This window comes from Pinus tabuliformis, chromosome 9 (assembly GCF_031772625.1).
Source record: "Pinus tabuliformis cultivar Carrire ecotype Pingquan chromosome 9, CPIR1, whole genome shotgun sequence".
NCBI classification, from domain to species: domain Eukaryota; kingdom Viridiplantae; phylum Streptophyta; class Pinopsida; order Pinales; family Pinaceae; genus Pinus; species Pinus tabuliformis.
Genome location: NC_142307.1, coordinates 1,080,173,180 through 1,080,192,181, shown reverse-complemented (window position 1 = coordinate 1,080,192,181; position 19,002 = coordinate 1,080,173,180). Strand labels below are relative to the sequence as shown.

At 40.7% G+C, this 19,002-nt stretch overlaps 2 pseudogenes; both read left to right on the top strand.

Moving 5' to 3' along the window:
* The first annotated feature begins 10,785 nt into the window (after window positions 1–10,785).
* Window positions 10,786–12,260, top strand: LOC149152470 (putative cinnamyl alcohol dehydrogenase 1 pseudogene; annotated as a pseudogene).
* Window positions 12,261–16,974: 4,714 nt separating this feature from the next.
* LOC149152469 (putative cinnamyl alcohol dehydrogenase 1 pseudogene) lies at window positions 16,975–18,165 on the top strand (annotated as a pseudogene).
* Window positions 18,166–19,002: the final 837 nt, after the last annotated feature.

The window sequence follows — 19,002 nt, the reverse complement described above, 5'->3', positions numbered from 1 at the left end:
GGCTTTTCAAGCCACATGTTCATCATCCTTCTACATTCGCGCCAGTCTTCAAAATTCCTTTGATCCGTACCCCACCATCTTGCGGGCGTAGCGTGCAGTACCCATTTCAGAGTGTCGAAACACTGCTATTTTGGTACTTCTCTTTCAAATTTGTTTAGGAAATCATTGACTTTCGTCAACCCATAATACATAGGAAAATATATTACCTCTGTTACCACACAGTGCAGTGACCTTGTCATCATGTTACAATTGAGTGTGGTTACCTTGTGTAACTGGTTTCGCCATCGTTATGTTTCCTCGTTGGAATCTAAGGTGCAGGAGCTTTCACACTCCCACAAAATCCTGCCATCCGCTATTGGAGTTACCTAGTCCTTGTCTTGCATGGTTATCTTGTAGATACAGTCTAGATCATCATCACTATCGTAGTTGCACACTGGCTCTGTGTAACGTGATCGTTCCACAGGGTCTAATGGTACCATTACACGCAGTGACTTTTTCTCGAAAATCATCTTGCACTTCTTTAGATTTATCACTCCATTCATGTCAGTGGCCCAATCTATTCCCAGTAGCATGGGATAGGGATTATTGTCATCAACAATCTCTATCACTTCTAAATCTGCAAGCACGCTCGCACCTTTGATATCTACCATTATTCCCTATAATATTCCCATAGATAGTATCTTTTGCTAGTTCGCCATTCGCAATTGAATAGGAGACCATTGTAGTGCAGACTTGCCCATGTGCTCCCATGTCTGCTTTGGTAGGACGTTCGCGTCCGATCCTAGATCCAAAACCACTTTATCCATTTCATATTCCTCGATTTGTGCAGTCGATCTCATATCTCTTCCTGTTCACATTGTGTGCTTCCCGAGCTTCCGAACTATGCGCGGTTCTCTTGGCATGGTTCCAGCACATTTAGTGATGAGCTCTTGCAGCCCCTTCATAGCTTTGTTGTCGTGCAACAGCTTCGTGCATGTCTCCAAAAATGTGGTGAGCATTGATGGGTTCATTCCAGTTCCAGTTTGTCTTTACTTCTTGAAGTGGAGGCATCCACAAAGCTCTTCTTAGCTTCCATGAATGTCTTGTTAGCGCGCTCTAAATCAAATTCTAGTTCCTTTGTTGGAGCCTTGCAAACCCAAGCACTCTCTTCGGGTTGCTTGCCTTTTTCATCTCCTGTCATGATACCACTTCCAAGCATGATATTTACATTTGGGTCTTCCTTGTGCAACTCAAACCTCATCATTTGTAGATTCTGAGTCGGAGGAGGCTAGAGTGCTCCATTATCACGCAACCTCGCTATCATCGTGGGATAGTCCTCTGTCTCATGATCAAACTGGGTACAATATAAACATGATGGCCTCATCAGATTTGTACAATCGCGGGCATAATTCCCCGCTCCTCTACAATTGTAACATATCAGTTGTCCGTGACCTCTTCGTGGTCCCATTCCACCTCGACCTCGTCTATGCCCTTGAAATCTAGTGTACACCATCCATGCATTTTGATCAAGCGCCCATGTTTTGGTCTGAACTCTGTAAGTAGGATTCTGATCCATCATCAATTCATAACTTCTATAGGTACGCTCATCGTGGCCTACTAACCTGTAGAAATTAGAGAACAACTGTTGGAAACTCTGTGTATACTTCTGTAATAGATGGCTCCTATCTGACAAATCGCGAACCATAATGTAGGCACCGCGCTCAGTCCTACTTGTGCCTCTGGTCTCAATGGCATTGGTCCTCCTCCTTCTAGATAGTTCGCGAAGACTAGACAATGGTCCTTTTCATGTCCCTGGCCTTTACACTTTACACACCATACCTCCTCGCATGCTTCTGGGTGAGCCGTCCTATCTTGTTTCAAACTTTGCATCTCAAGGCACAAGTTTTTCAACTAGGCATGGATATTTTGAACTCCCAGGCTAGGATCTTGTATCGGGATCTCATGCAGTCTCATTGCAATCTCCAAGGCCTCGGCCTGAGTGGTTAGCTTCTATTGTGACAATGCATTCCTTAGATGCAGCGTTAGTGATGCTACAAACCATGCGTGGTGTTTCCCATCTGTCAAGGTCATATTGGCTTCATGAATTGTACACTTCAGTCTTTGATCCAGCTCCCAGGGGGTCTCTCCTGGAAGCATCACGATTTCCTTAAATCCAATGATGGACTGTGTCTCTAATTTTGTCCTGCTAAATTACTTGTTTAGCGTAGCTTGGATATCTGTGATCCCTACATTCAGATTGTCATTGGAATGCTTAATATACCAAGTTAGTGCACAATCCTGCAGAGTTTTGACCAACGTTTCTTTCTTTATATTGTCATTGGTGACTCCCTGCACTTCCCATACAGCCCTTACCATGAACCAAAACTGGTTTGGATCTTCATTCCCTTCTCCTTTGAACAACGACAACTTTATCGTGCTTGCCATATTGAACTGTGGTGTTGGCGGAGGTGGTGTGGGCAAAGACGGGGTTGAAGATGGTGAAACTGGCGGCGGTGTAGGTTGAAGTGGTATGCGCAGAATTCACTGCTTTATCAAACTAATCACACTTCATGGTGAAACCTTCGCAATATCTTCCTAGCTTTCTCACAGAGGTGAAATCAAGGGGCTAGTTTCTAGTTCTATGACACCTTTGTTTCTGTAGATCCTCCCACTTCGCATAGCCTAAAACATCAATTTATTCGAATAACCTACTTTTCACACAGTATCATTTTAATCCAAGTGTTCAAAGATTTAACGTACTTACCTCGCGGTCCTTTGAGGAAACGTCATTCTACCTCGCTATAGCTGACTGAAGTAACTACCACGAACTCGGTGATGAATCCTTCTATAATTCAATTGAGCCAATGATCCATAGCACGCGTGACCTTATCTTCTGATGCTTCTAGTCTGTGCACCAACTTAGGAGTCCACATAATAGGTTTGTCGAGCTACACCTTCCTTGACTATCTGCTAGCTTCACGATCCACTCGTACAACTCAGAGGGGAAGGATGAAAAGAAAATTTCGTGGATTTCCATATATAAGTAGCAATCTAACCACTCTTCCTTTGATAATCACAGATTCCTTTTTTCCTGTACCGCGAACTCATGAATCTTTCTGTCCAACCATTCTTCAATTCCTTTCTTTGTCGGATTCTAGTGATATGACATCAGACATCTCTATGTAGATCCCGCTCCCAACAATGAAACCATTTTTTGGCTTAGTGGGGCCTGACCCAGGTTCGAAGTTAAGTTAGACAAACATATCCCGGTACTACTAGCCCTTTTGGCAACAGTCCGCGACGCGTGGACTGAGGTCTCACCAAAAGTAGTATGGGAGGGTGCTAGAACCAGGTTTCTTCACCGTGGAGATGTCTGATGAGTTCAAGTGGTCTGCGGTTTGACCCAGCGCATAGGTTGCTTCGCGCACTTTCCCCTACTTCACAGCTCGACATACTCCCTTTGCGCAGCCCTACCCAGGGGTTGAACATCACGCTTCTACGTTATTACCTAAGACCTTACTGGTATTACAATGTTAATTGATTATCTTAGCCTATTTGCATGCTTTTAAGTTATACTTAACAACATAAACCATTCATGCAGGTGTTCGCAATAAATAAACAGTATATTTGCAAATAATGTCAAACAGGAATTAAACCAAGAACAAATACACAAAATTATGTCAAACCTTCTCTTTATTAATTCCTTCTTTAGTTACAAACTAGAATCGTCCTATGCACTCAGCTACAGGGGTTTGCGCACTCAGCTACATACTACTAGGCCTTTATGCACTCAGTTGTAGAGCCTTCTCCTACTCTACAACCCAAAAACACACTTTACAATTTGACTTAGTCATTTAGACTTGTTCTACTACTTCCTACACTTAGAGCCTTGCTCTATTTATACAATCCCATGGTCTGCGGACCATGGGTAGGTCTATCTAGCCGACATTACATTAAAACACTAGGGCAGACAATTATGTGACTTTATCATAATTTTGTGCCCCGTGTTTAAAATTTGCAGAGCTTTACAACAAGATTCTGTCAAAACTTGGGCTTTGAGCCCCAAAAAATGCCTTGGGGGGATTCCATGCCCAACAGATGCCTTTGAGAAAATGGCTAACTTTGGACTATCAGGGAAAATCCTTAGTATAGTGATCCTCCTTGCAAAGGGGGCACAGATACTTAGGCTTCTGTTGTGAAGAATCACTAGCAGATGACTTAGGAGGACCCTGTTTTGGGGCATCGGCTTTACCCTTGCCTTTCCCTTTCTTCTTACCTTTTAAGGATTTGTCCACTATGGTAGACTGGACAGCATGGACCTCTGAGGTTTTACCATGGCCAGGTGGATTTTTGGAGGAATATTTGGAAGAATATTTGGTAGGGGTTTGGGACACTGAACCAATTACTCCATCAACAAGAGGACATCTTGTGACTTCGACCTCTTGTTGATGGAGTAATTGGTTCAGTGTCCCAAACCGGAAATTAAAAATACGTGAGGAAAGCCATGGCTAAAGAGTTGAAGTCATGGTAAGTACCTCAAGGGAGCTCGATGTACCACTTGGATGCAACACCTATGAGGGTTCATTGAAAAATATGGAGATGAATAGAATCATCAACATAGGATTTTGAAGAGCATTAGAGGTGATATGTCATCACATGGGCTTGAGGATCTTCTTTTGCTTTCACATCGAAATTTGGACAATTGCTCGGGTTCTTGGAAGGAATAGGAGGCCAGTATGGCGAATGAAGAATTGGATCATTCATGAGTCGAGACACATATGGAAACTCTAGTGTAGCCAAGAATGACAATTGAGTATTAAAAGGAATTGGAGGTTAATAAGCGGCTCCAACTGGAGGAGACCATCCTCGCTGGTAGGGATTTTGGCCCCATAGTGGAAGGTTTTGGCCATATGGCATTTGATTTTTCCCCCAATGTAGGTTACCTTGGCCATAGGGAGGATTTTGACCTTGAACGCCTTGAAACTGTCCTGCCATATGTTGTTGATAAGAAACATACAGGTTAAAAGGTTGTTGACCCTATTGACCTTGCACATATGGATATTTCACGTGTTGTCCCTGAAAATATGGATTTTGAACCTGTTTCCCCTGAACAAGAGGATTTTGGACTTGTTATCCTTGGACATAAGGACTGCACTTGTTGTCCTTGGACATAGGGATTTTGGATGTACTGCCCTTGAACAAAAGGATTTTGAACCTGTTTCCCTTAGACATTAGGATTTTGGGCCTATTGCTGCAGGACTTGACTCTGTCCTTGTCCTTGCAAGGGTTGACCTTGTTCATATGTATATAAGGGTTTTTTCTGCCCGGGTTGGCTCTGTTGATGCAAGGATCGACCTTGCGACTACAAAAGCAGTCCCTGCAGCTACAGAGGTTGGCCCAACAAAGACATAAGATAGGATTTTTGCGGAGCATACTGCATCGGCTGCTACATGGTTTGCTACAACTGTTGCAAGGGTCACCCCTGTGGTTGTTATAGTTTCCCTTGCTGAGGTATCATCTGCCCCTATTGTTGTGTAGACGACCCTTGCTGTAACAATGGTTTCCCTTATTACTGTAGAGACTATCCTTGTGACTGTAAGGGTACTTGAACAGTTCTCAGAAAATTTCTGAACCGTATTTGGCCATAGCCACCTGGAAAAGTGGATGGACGAGGTTGAACATACTGTCTAGGTTAAAGGAATTAAGGCGGATTGACCATTCCTTGAGAACCATATGGAACATAAGGAACTTTGTACTAAACCTCAACCTCATACAGCTGCTGATATTGGAAATTGCTCGACCCACATGGTCCAACGTGATTTTGGAGCTATTAGTACCAGATAACACCAGAAGAAGGTTGGTTCATCCCAACCATGTGAGCCTATGAGCTACTGATGTTGGTTGCGCCTAACATCATAGAAACACTCAGATTTTTCCCCCCAGGTGGTGGCACAACTTGTCCCCTTACTGGAGGGGTCGAAGAACTAACAGTAACATGCCTCGATACCATCAGTTGAACCAGATGAGTGACTGGGACAGACGAGACAAGAGGGTTCAGAATAGTGGGCTACACCGGGACTGAGGTAACGACAGAAAGAATCGCCTGTTGAGAGGTCGAGTTCGGAATGAACAGACCTTTAGTAGGCATGGTGCTAGACATCGAGATAGGGTTGTGATAATATGATGAGGCACTAGGTGTACCTAAGACAAACTGTACTAAAGTCACATAATTAGGTGCAAAATCCGGATACACACTTATGGGAATGCTTCCTGTGTAGGGGAAACCTTCAAGAGGAAATTGATGTTCTTCCCCTTTGATAGTGTGTGGATTAGAAAATTCCAATTGATCCGGAGAGGTAACTGGAGCTTCACCTTCAGGTTCCATAGCTGGGAACAAACGACGATGAATGACCAAAGACGTACAAGGGGATAATTCTAAAGGAACACCCAGCTGATTGTACGAAATGTACAGACGCTGTGGTGATATCACAATAACTACAAACAAAGGATTCAGGGGATATATAACTAGTCCAGGCTGATCGTCAGTAGTAGGCGAACTCTCAGGAGTCTGGACAGGATTTCCCGGAGATTTTGGGTCAATATCAACAGGTGATCCAATATCTAAAGTAGGTGGAGGACGAGTTGACAAAGGTTTAATGCTCAGAACAATTCCAAGTTCAATACCTTGGTCCTCGAGTGACTCTGGTAATTCAGGAAAAGGTTCCTCATACAATCTTTCAGACGGAGTAGAGGAAGAGGAGCTAGGTGAACCAAATGGTTCAACCATGATGACCTTGTCTTTGTTAACAGGAAAAGAGAGATAAATTTCAAGGATTTAAAATGAAATTTAGGGAAAAATCACGATTTGATCTAGAAAAGACTAACAGGATGTTATAAGATCGTGGGAAACAATTTTTTAAGATGCATAAATAAATTGATGCTCTTTCATGTTTTAAGAGTCGAGAAAGAAACAAAGATGACTCTATCACTTTCGATTGGAAACAAGCTCGAAAGGACAAGTTCTCAAATGATATTTTAAGTTTAATGAGTAAAAAAGATCCAATAACTACTTTTGATGATCTAGGTAAAAATGATTACCAGGAAACCGTGAACTACAAAATACCTCTCGGTGAACCGAGAAGTACGAGCAAGAAATCTCCCCGAATGTTGTGTTCGGTGTATCACATTTGCAAGGCGGCAGACTTGGCTTCCTATGGATAAATGAATGCAGCCTAGAGGAGTCTCCCATTATATACTCGATGGTACAGGGAGCATAAGTCTATATTAGTGTTTTCTAGTGTCGAAGCTAATGACAACTGCTAGGTTTAAAGATGCTGGAACATGTCTCTAGCCTAGACCTTCTAGATGTGATCGTTAGATTTGAAATGTGCCTTAGGTTAATTGAGTTCATTTTAAAGTTGATCTTAAATTATGTCTCAGTATCCAAGCCTTAGCGATGTGACTCGAAAAGCCCTAAATGCAGCTAAATGAGACAAGACCCTTTAAATCCGATGAATTTTCTACACTAGAGAGGGTAGAAAACACAGTCAAATGCAAACAACCAAGCAACTGAAAACAGACTGATTTTTCACTACTTCACTTTTTGAGAAAATAAAATAATGAAAAATTCATTCCAATTCCTAATTTCCTAGTAAGTACACTCAAAACAGTCCTTTCAGAAGTAAAGAGAATTATTTTTCTTTTCAAATGCAAATGCAATCCTATTCTTCAATGATGCTAATTACCATAACATATTGATGCAACAAACTAGAATTTTATACTTTTCATGAAATGACAAAATGAATTTCTCATAAAACACTTCAATGAAAAAGTTTCGAGACAATCGATTCTCAAGAAAATGAAAAACACAAAAAGAAAATCTCTTTCAAACTGATGATGCAATGACTTGACCAAAAACAAGACAAGAAACGTGATCTATGCCGGAAAAGAGATGTTTAGACAAGCAAATGAAACTTTTCAAACTTCTGTAATGAAGATGAAAGCCATAGAAGGACCATAAATGAAATGCAAGGATTAAATGCACCAACAACTTGATTTGTTGAGTTCACAATCAGTTGAATGGAAGACAACCTAGATGCCCTAGGGCCACACACCATCCAATGACCCAAGAAATAAAGTGAAAATATGGAAAATCAACAAGAAAATAAACCAAATGAAAAGCAACATTCCAGTCAAGGATAAGATAGTCTAAACATCTTACAAGGTAGAAATCAAGAGAGTAAGACACACTAGCCAAGATCTGCGATAAACCCTAATCTTTACCTACAGGCATCAACACGACTGTCTAACTAACAATAAGCATCAGAAGGGGGTCAGCACGACTATTTTTTAGCATATCACGTTGATCAGCATGACTGTCAGTACAATAAGTGCGTTGAGCGAGGATGAAAAGAAAAAGTAAAAAACTTCAAAAGTTGAGACCAGAATTACTACTATGAATTTTAGACCCAGAGTAGTAAACAAAGAAAAGCAGAGAAAACTAAAGGGAAATGGTGAAATTCCAAGGAAACAAACAGAAGGATTGGTTCCCCATCAGAGTCGCCAATTTGTGGTGAAGTAAAATTCTAAGTGCGGACACAAAAATTCCTCTAGCCTGATAGTGGGTCTAGCCCAATAGTGGGTCTAGCCACTAACAAGACATTCTATGGAAGATTTTCTTAGGTTAGAACAAATTAAGAGGGCCTACCTCTTAGTACGCTTATCCCATTTGGTGATGACCTTGCTTGATCACTCCAGCTATCTCCCGTTTCCTTCTTCGAACACCTGAAACAAGTAACAACAACAAACAATAATCGTGATAATAAACATATTATATTTCAACCTACTTAACAAGTCAAGAAGAATTAATCCATAAACATGTGAGATGACACATTATGTAGGAAATCAATCGATAGTTGCATATATATTAAATCAAGAAGAGATTACAACCGTTGTCTTGACGTTGTTGTTCTCCTCTGACAAATCGAGGTTTCCACATGTTATCACTCAAGAATTTTTTTTTAAATTTTTCACAGCAGTTCGATTGTTTGTCAAAAGCACATAAATCCTTTCTATCAGTTTCGCAGCGCAGCTCGGTTTAGGTGATTTCGTAGCGAAAAACACCGAGTTTGCACTAACTGCGCTACGAAATGGGGAATTCGTGCGAATATCACCTCTGTCTCCTATGGATTCTGTGGGAATATCTGACTCAACGTGTCACAGTGCTGGATCAGCTTGCAAGCGTCTTTATCAGTTAAAAAAAATGAGGATCTGTGGCGAATTGTTTGCCAAATGCATGGGGCAGTAAAACAACACGTGTGTTAGAAACAGTTCCAGGTGCTAAAAGGCGGAGGATGGAATTGGGATGCGGTGCGAAGAATGGCACAAGTTATTCCCAAACCACCATACACATTCATTATAATTATTGTCACAATTTTATCCTCTCACGTATTTCATTGCTTTGGAATTGTCGGGGCTTCCAAGTTCAACAGAACCTCACAACCAAATTGTAGCAGGGTGTACTGTCTTGCCTTATGTTACCAACTCTGGTTCGTCTCTTCTCCGCAGATTATCTTTACTTACAATGGGTGGTGGGTATCCCTTTTCCTAATGAAATGGAGGAGGAGGCAATTCTCAGTTCACCTGAGGTCTTAGACACCGGAATCACAGAGGAAGCAGAGAATAGCCCTGTTTCACCTACAAATAAAGAAGAAATGTTCTCTGGAACTGAATTTTTTATTTCTGATGATACTATATGGGTGGGGAATGAAGAGATGCTGGAGGACTCGACGTCTTTACAACATGATTATTGTAACGTGATAGAATCGGCAATGGAAAGCTACCCAAAAGCCATTCCAGATGAGACACTGTATTCACCACCTCATACAGTTTTATCAATAACCAAAACCCAAGTGCATTGATAAATTCGGTATTTGAAAGCCCTACATAATTGATTCCAAATGAGACACTGGGTTCACTAGTACAAACGGTTACCACCAGTAACCAATCCCCAATCGCGTTTATGAATTCTGAAGGCCCTCAACCTGAGTTACCAAACTAGACTGCCGCTGATTAAGCCTCAAGCAAGGATTCGGAGGTCTCTATCTTTCAAGTTATGAAAATTGTATCTGACAAGCAGGATTTGAGCTTTGTAGAGAAGGTTAGTCTTCCAGAAGAGCAAATTCTTCGTCTCTATAATGGAATTGTACCTAATTCTGCAGAAAATCAGTACCCTGATATCAGAATCAGTTTCAACTCCTTGAGTCAACAATCTTTGCCGACAATTGGCTTCCATGGGGACAAGCGAACGATGGGTAGAATATTGAAGGAGATGGGTGTTATAGATCATTCCGTTCATGTGCAAATGAAGGAAGACAAATTTGAACCAGGTTTGTATGTTGGTCTTTTGAAGCGGTGCATAATTGTTTTCTATTAGCGTCAAGGTAGTCATCTCAAAGATGCATCAAGGAAACAGGTTTCTTGCAATTTCATACGTTATGCAATGGATTTGAAGAAGCGTTGAGACGCTACAGGGAGATAGTCCCACATCCTCAATTCGCTGGGCCAACATCTTTTGCCCAAATTATTGAAGCAGCAATCCGTATTGTGGAACAGAGTGATGGGCAGTATCATGTTCTCTTGATAATTAAGCACAACGATGCTAGTTTTGGCTGCCTAACAAGAAGCGTTTTTGTGCAAGTTCTCCATTGTTTGGCACTCAGTTTTGCGGGAATCACAAGCCTGCTTCGGTGGAGGCGAGGATTTCATGCCCAGTCGATCCGTCCCATCCAAGTCTGGTGGACGTTAAAATTTAATTTAATGTCATTTATTTATAACTTTAACAGGGTATTGGATCGACCCTGTCAGATCTGCAAACATCGAGCTAAGAGCAGCTTATCGGATAGTCCATAAAGTGAAAGGTGCAACAGGGATCTGCAAACTCCGAGAGTAGTACAAAGACAAAATGATAAGAAAATTCTCAAGAAAGCAGTATGAATTTCCCAAGTTATGACACAACTATGGTTGCCAAATAAGCATGGATTTACATTGTGAGCTTTGAGGTTCTCTAGCTCAAACTCGGCAGGTACACCATGAATACTAAAGAAGACAGCAAGGAGAACTGTTCAGGATGGGAAGCTCGAGATCCATCAGGTGTTTTGTCACCTTACCAATTTAACCGAAGAGTCCCAGGCCTTGATGATATCTCATTAAAGATAACTCATTGTGGAGTTTGTTACGCCGATGTTGTATGGACCCGGAATGAACATGGTGATTCAAAGTATCCATTGGTGCCAGGGCATGAAATTGTTGGAATTGTGAAAGAAGTTGGCATCAATGTAGTCCATTTTAAGGTTGGCGATCATGTTGGAGTGGGTACATATGTCAACTCCTGTCAGCGATGTGAATATTGTAATGAAAGAATGGAAGTCAATTGTGCAAAAGGGTCTATTTTCACCTTTAATGGTATCGATGTAGATGGCACAGTGATGAAAGGAGGATATTCTAGTCACATTGTTGTTCACCAAAGGTACTGCTTTAAGATACCCGACAATCTACCACTGGCTTCAGCTGCACCTTTGCTCTGTGCAGGAATTACTGTTTGCAGCCCTATTATTCGTCATCACATGAATCATGCAGGCAAGTCTCTTGGAGTAATTGGGCTAGGAGGTCTTGGTCATATGGCAGTAAAATTTGGAAAGGCTTTTGGACTGAATGTAACAATTTTGAGCACATCTGCATCAAAGAAGGATGAAGCATTGAGCATTCTTGGAGCAGATAAATTTTTATTGTCATCTGATAAACAACAGACAGAGGCCATTAATTTGGAGCGCCTGAGAATAGACATTGAAGATTTGAAATTGGAAGCTGTGGAATCTTTGAAAGGCTTTTACTATGCTGCAGTGGGGAAACATCTTTGTGGACCAGCGACAGATTTGACCCTCCGATGCTGTCTTAGTGAACAAAACCATAACAAATATGTATCTGAAGATACCAACAGAGGAGGAAATCATCATTACATAAAAGAAAGTTCCAACCAAAGTATCTCCAGAAAACAGATTACTTCTTGCAAGCAATGGTTAAAGAACTTGAATTACTTATGGTTGAGTTGTAAACACCACATATTTGGTGGTTACCTTTGTGGCAAGCAATCTGGAGTTTCCATTTTTCATGCTGTTGTTAACTGTATTGGCCATTTGTTCATTAAATTGGGTTTTATGCACACTCGAATGGTCCATGGGGATACTTCACAATCATTTGAGGTGGATGATTCATTGATCTAATTGAACATCTGTCAAAGTTGTGTTCTTCGTGTTTTGGAATCTATTGAAGTGGCTGTAAGAAAAGGTGTTTTGCAGTGAAAGGTTCCAGGTTGGCAGGGCTTGCAGAGAAATCTGGGCATGCTGTTTGAGTTTTATAGGAAAGGTATTGACATTGAAGTCTGGCAGCTGAACAGGATTACTTGCAAGTTGTTATTCATTTGTTGAGGAAAATGTGAACAATCAGCTGAAAGAGAAATATGGGGAGAAGGTAGCAAGAATGCAGAGAAGTGATGAGACTGTGTATGATGCAATTACACAGCAGTTTCGTAGCGCGCTACGAAACTGCTGTAGCTGCATGTTTCAGTTGAGCCAATCAATTATGATTGACAAATCAGCAAATCTTTCTGAAAGATGTTGTCTTCACGCATGAAAAAATGGCCAGCACATCAAAGACGTGGCAGCCTGTTCTATTTTGAGTAATCAAAATTCATTAATTATGCTTCTTTGGATTCGAATATTGTGAAGCACATCAAAGTCCGACAAACAGGGGCCTATGTTTCAGGGTAATGGAAAGGATGTATCATTGAAGGCAAACATGGGGCATTAACTGCTCATCACAGTTATCTCAGCCAAACTCCAGATGTCAGATGATAGAATTTTAATTGTTTTAGGATTCCAGCGCTGTAAATTAGTAGTTAGCTGTAATGATTAGTTAGTTAAAAGTTAGTAGGTGTCATCATAGGTAGTTATCGAGCTCCCCTCATGCTGGAGGAGGAAGCTCGAATGAGATAGAATAAGCACTCTATAAATAGCTAAGAGAGTGATGTAATAGGGGTTGGATATTTTTGGAGAAGACTGTTTCGGTTTATGTATAAACAAATTTCAGTAATGCAAATGACTGTGTTTTTTTCTCAGGATTCACAATGGATCTTTTTGTTCAAATGTGTGATGGTATATTTTCTTTAAGGTTCTTTTACAGTTTTGTTAATGCATAATCACTCAGAACTCATGGATCATGCTCTGACTTCCTGTATGCCTTGGCAAACTGTGGTTTCAAAATTATGTTTGAACATTTAGATGTTAAGTGCCCTGATTTCTATGAAAAGATAGTGTTATTGTTTACTGAGATATGAGTGACTCCATAAGCCCAATGGGAATCAATTCAATGTTGTCCAGCCAGCATACTTTTTCATGTGTCTTATAAGAGTTAGCCATCTTGTCATTAGTCAACATTCATAACCTTTGAGAGAGCCCTCTCAGACTAAGGAGGCTAAGCCTTAGTCAAAAGCCTGGTTTGAAATAGTTACATAGAGTCTTGCTGATTGGCAGCCTTCAGTGCTTGATTCTGTGATAACATTTTGGTGCATCTGCCGGGAGCCTGAAGATTATTCTTTCCCGAAATTATGAAGCTGAACTTCTGAAGGTAGCAGGAGATCAGAAGGTTTTTGAGGCTGCAAAACTGCCTTGGCGACTCCATTGTTGAAGAATTCGAAATTCATAGGTTCATGGTGATTCCACTGGAGTTATGAAGGACCCAAATGTTACCATTCTTATTTCAAGGTATGCATGCATAGATTTTTCAGGAATTCATGGTTTCCCAAATCATTTCCCCAAGGATGCATATTTTCTAAGGAATGGTCCAAAATTCAACGGAGAAGATTTGAGTTTAACTTTGAAGCATATAACAGATTTTTGTGAATTTTCAGAGCTTCTTAGAGTTAAACATAAGGATGTTTGCATTATGTTATTCTATGATTCACTTCAAGGGAAATGTAAACAATGGATTGAAAGTTTTCCTATCAAATCCATTAAGTCATTTCAAGACTTATGGCTTATGTTTTTGGAGGAATGGATAGATAGGTCAGAGGTGGTGGCAAACTCTCCTTCAATTCAAGGTTTCAAACAATGGAATAATGATCATAGTAATGAAGAAACAGATGAAGATTTTTCTTTGTCCTTATCCTCGTATCTAAAATCATTTGACTGCAAGGCAGAGGATAAGAGGAAATTTTTGGATGAATTTGCCAAAGACATTGAGAAAGAAATTGAAGGTTTAGAAGGTCAAATTCAGGCATATAGTTTTCATAATCATGATCATTACTTTCAGAAGTTTTCTATGGCAGAACGCAAGGAGAGAATGCTGGTTGCTTTCTCTTTCACGATTGAGGAACTGAACACTGTTGTTGAAGATCAGTTTGCACAACCTGAAAGTTACAAGAATCATCAAGCTGATTATGTATTCTGGGATCCTGTAGCTGACTACATGGAAGAGTTTTACTCTCAAGTTTTTCAGTTTTTCTATGAAGATCAGAGGCAATTTCAGTGGCAGTGATCCTCACAATATCATTGTGGCTCTGAACTCCAATGCAGTCAAAAAACTCAAATATCAGATAAAACAGAGGATTGGCTACATTGGAAATTTCATATTGATTGAGCAGGAAGAAGTTGAAATTGTTAGGGTAGGTAGGTAGGTAAATGCAAATAAGCTCAAGGTCAACTGAGCATTTTTCAGTAGATGTAGCTTTCTTTCTCCTACAGTCATGCTTGTCAAGCAAATTTCTGTTTGTCATAAATGGATAAGGCACTGGATCTGCATGTTCTTAGTGTACTGCAGGAGCACACTATCCCAAGTGGAGCCACTGTTATCACTCAAGAAAAAAAAATTTAAATTTTTCACAGCAGTTCGATTGTTTGTCAAAAGCACATAAATCCTTTATATCAGTTTTGCAGCGCAGCTCAGTTTAGGTGATTTCGTAGAGAAAAGCACCGAGTTTGCACTAACTGCGCTACGAAATGGGGAATTCGTGCAAATATCACCTCTGTCTCCTATGGATTCTGTGGGAATATCTGACTCAACGTGTCACAGTGCTGGATCAGCTTGCAAGCGTCTTTATCAGTTAAAAAAAAATGAGGATCTGTGGCGAATGGTTTGCCAAATGCATGGGGCAGTAAAACAACACGTGTGTTAGAAACAGTTCCAGGTGCTAAAAGGCGGAGGATGGAATTGGGATGCGGTGCGAAGAATGGTACAAGTTATTCCCAAGCCACCATACACATTCATTATAATTATTGTCACAATTTTATCCTCTCACGTATTTCATTGCTTTGGAATTGTCGGGGCTTCCAAGTTCAACAGAACCTCACAACCAAATTGTAGCAAGGTGTACTGTCTTGCCTTATGTTACCAACTCTAGTTCGTCTCTTCTCCGCAGATTATCTTTACTTACAATGGGTGGTGGGTATCCCTTTTCCTAATGAAATGGAGGAGGAGGCAATTCTCAATTCACCTGAGGTCTTAGACACCGGAATCACAGAGGAAGCAGAGAATAGCCCTGTTTCACCTACAAATAAAGAAGAAATGTTCTCTGGGCCTGAATTTTTTATTTCTGATGATACTATATGGGTGGGGAATGAAGAGATGCTGGAGGACTCGACGTCTTTACAGCATGATTATTGTAACGTGATAGAATCGGCAATGGAAAGCTACCCAAAAGCCATTCCAGATGAGACACTGTATTCACCACCTCATACAGTTTTATCAATAACCAAAACCCAAGTGCATTGATAAATTCGGTATTTGAAAGCCCTACAGAATTGATTCCAAATGAGACGCTGGGTTCACTAGTACAAACGGTTACCACCAGTAACCAATCCCCAATCGCGTTTATGAATTCTGAAGGCCCTCAACCTGAGTTACCGAACCAGACTGCCGCTGATTAAGCCTCAAGCAAGGATTCGGAGGTCTCTATCTTTCAAGTTATGAAAATTGTATCTGACAAGCAGGATTTGAGCTTTGTAGAGAAGGTTAATCTTCCAGAAGAGCAGATTCTTCGTCTCTGTAATGGAATTGTACCTAATTCTGCAGAAAATCAGTACCCTGATATCAGAATCAGTTTCAACTCCTTGAATCAACAATCTTTGCCGACAATTGGCTTCCATGGGGACAAGCGAACGATGGGTAGAATATTGAAGGAGATGGGTGTTATAGATCATTCCGTTCATGCGCAAATGAAGGAAGACAAATTTGAACCAGGTTTGTATGTTGGTCTTTTGAAGCGGTGCATAATTGTTTTCTATTAGCATCAAGGTAGTCATCTCAAAGATGCATCAAGGAAACAGGTTTCTTGCAATTTCATACGTTATGCAATGGATTTGAAGAAGCGTTGAGACGCTACAGGGAGATAGTCCCACATCCTCGATTCGCTGGGCCAACATCTTTTGCCCAAATTATTGAAGCAGAAATCTGTATTGTGGAACAGAGTGATGGGCAGTATCATGTTCTCTTGATAATTAAGCACAACGATGCCAGTTTTGGCTGCCTAACAAGAAGCGTTTTTGTGCAAGTTCTCCATTGTTTGGCACTCAGTTTTGCGGGAATCACAAGCCTGCTTCGGTGGAGGTGAGGATTTCATGCCCAGTCGATCCGTCCCATCCAAGTCTGGTGGACGTTAAAATTTAATTTAATGTCATTTATTTATAACTTTAACAGGGTATTGGATCGACCCTGTTAGATCTGCAAACATCGAGCTAAGAGCAGCTTATCGGATAGTCCATAAAGTGAAAGGTGCAACAGGGATCTGCAAACTCCGAGAGTAGTACAAAGACAAAATGATAAGAAAATTCTCAAGAAAGTAGTGTGAATTTCCCAAGCTATGATGCAACAATGGTTGCCAAATAAGCATGGATTTACATTGTGAGCTTTGAGGTTCTCTAGCTCAAACTCGGCAAGTACACCATGAATACTAAAGAAGACAGCAAGGAGAACTGTTCAGGATGGGAAGCTCAAGATCCATCAGGTGTTTTGTCACCTTACCAATTTAACCAAAGATTCCCAAGCCTTGATGATATCTCATTAAAGATAACTCATTGTGGAGTTTGTTACGCCGATGTTGTATGGACCCGGAATGAACATGGTGATTCAAAGTATCCATTGGTGCCAGGGCATGAAATTGTTGGAATTGTGAAAGAAGTTGGCATCAATGTAATCCATTTTAAGGTTGGCGATCATGTTGGAGTGGGTACATATGTCAACTCCTGTCAGCGATGTGAATATTGTAATGAAAGAATGGAAGTCAATTGTGCAAAAGGGTCTATTTTCACCTTTAATGGTATCGATGTAGATGGCACAGTGACGAAAGGAGGATATTCTAGTCACATTGTTGTTCACCAAAGGTACTGCTTTAAGATACCAGACAATCTACCACTGGCTTCAGCTGCACCTTTGCTTTGTGCAGGAATTACTGTTTGCAGCCCTATGATTCGTCATCACATGAATCATGCAGGCAAGTCTCTTGGAGTAATTGGGCTAGGAGGTCTTGGTCATATGGCAGTAAAATTTGGAAAGGCTTTTGGACTGAATGTAACAATTTTGAGCACATCTGCATCAAAGAAGGATGAAGCATTGAGCATTCTTGGAGCAGATAAATTTTTATTGTCATCTAATAAACAACAGACAGAGGCCATTAATTTGGAGCGCCTGAGAATAGACATTGAAGATTTGAAATTGGAAGCTGTGGAATCTTTGAAAGGATTTTACTATGCTGCAGTGGGGAAACATCTTTGTGGACCAGTGATAGATTTGACCCTCCGATGCTGTCTTAGTGAACCAAACCATAACAAATATGTATCTGAAGATACCAACAGAGGAGGAAATCATCATTACATAAAAGAAAGTTCCAGCCAAAGTATCTCCAGAAAACAGATTACTTCTTGCAAGCAATGGTTAAAGAACTTGAATTACTTATGGTTGAGTTGTAAACACCACATATTTGGTGGTTACCTTTGTGGCAAGCAATCTGGAGTTTCCATTTTTCATGCTGTTGTTAACTGTATTGGCCATTTGTTCATTAAATTGGGTTTTATGCACACTCGAATGGTCCATGGGGATACTTCACAATCATTTGAGGTGGATGATTCATTGATCTAATTGAACATCTGTCAAAGTTGTGTTCTCCGTGTTTTGGAATCTATTGAAGTGGCTGTAAGAAAAGGTGTTTTGCAGTGAAAGGTTCCAGGTTGGCAGGGCTTGCAGAGAAATCTGGGCATGCTGTTTGAGTTTTATAGGAAAGGTATTGACATTGAAGTCTGGCAGCTGAACAGGATTACTTGCAAGTTGTTATTCATTTGTTGAGGAAAATGTGAACAATCAGCTGAAAGAGAAATATGGGGAGAAGGTAGCAAGAATGCAGAGAAGTGATGAGACTGTGTATGATGCAATTACACAGCAGTTTCGTAGCGCGCTACGAAACTGCTGTAGCTGCATGTTTCAGTTGAGCCAATCAATTATGATTGACAAATCAGCAAATCTTTTTGAAAGATGTTGTCTTCACGCATGAAAAAATGGCCAGCACATCAAAGACGTGGCAGCCTGTTCTATTTTGAGTAATCAGAATTCATTAATTATGCTTCTTTGGATTCGAATATTGTGAAGCACATCAAAGTCTGACAAACAGGGGCCTATGTTTCAGGGTAACGGAAAGGATGTATCATTGAAGGCAAACATGGGGCATTAACTGCTCATCACAGTTATCTCAGCCAAACTCCAGATGTCAGATGATAGAATTTTAATTGTTTTAGGATTCCAGCGTTAATTGTTTTAGGATTCCAGCGCTGTAAATTAGTAGTTAGCTGTAATGATTAGTTAGTTAAAAGTTAGTAGGTGTCATCATAGGTAGTTATCGAGCTCCCCTCATGCTGGAGGAGGAAGCTCGAATGAGATAGAATAAGCACTCTATAAATAGCTAAGAGAGTGATGTAATAGGGG